We start from the raw sequence: 526 nt of genomic DNA, 5'->3' as shown, positions 1-526 counted from the left end.
ATTATTGTTTTCCCGTGCCCATCAATTATTCTTTACTGCTCCATGTCTGACAGGTGTCCAACGGTTACTTTTTCTACCATGTATAAGTAAAAGAGAGAGAAGATTGTAAAATGTTTTATTTACTTTCAAATTTTATCTTTCTTTACTTCTATTCTCTCTCATCTCCTGACGTTATTTTTCATACAGACATTTTATCAAACACCTTACAGGCAACCTTAATTCTCAATTTTTCTAATGACACCTAAGGATTTGATCATAGATGGAGCCAAGTTCGTTCCCACCAACTATGCTACAATCTTAAATCATGATGAAGCTCCATCTGAGTTGCACTTTGTTCAAGATCTTCTAGCACACAGTGAAATTGGGTATGCATTGACCCAACCTCAAGTCATTTCCAGCCAACAAGTTCTGACGTTTTGGCGGACTGGGCATTTTGACAATGGTGGTGCTACTGGTACTTCAAGTATTATTTTTGAAGTCAATGATGTTGAGCATGTGGTAACTCCTGGAGTAGTTCGTAAAGCTC

The sequence above is a fragment of the Apium graveolens genome, chromosome 9 (genome assembly GCF_009905375.1).
Source record: "Apium graveolens cultivar Ventura chromosome 9, ASM990537v1, whole genome shotgun sequence".
Classification (NCBI taxonomy): Eukaryota; Viridiplantae; Streptophyta; class Magnoliopsida; order Apiales; family Apiaceae; genus Apium; species Apium graveolens.
This window is presented reverse-complemented; position numbering follows the sequence as displayed.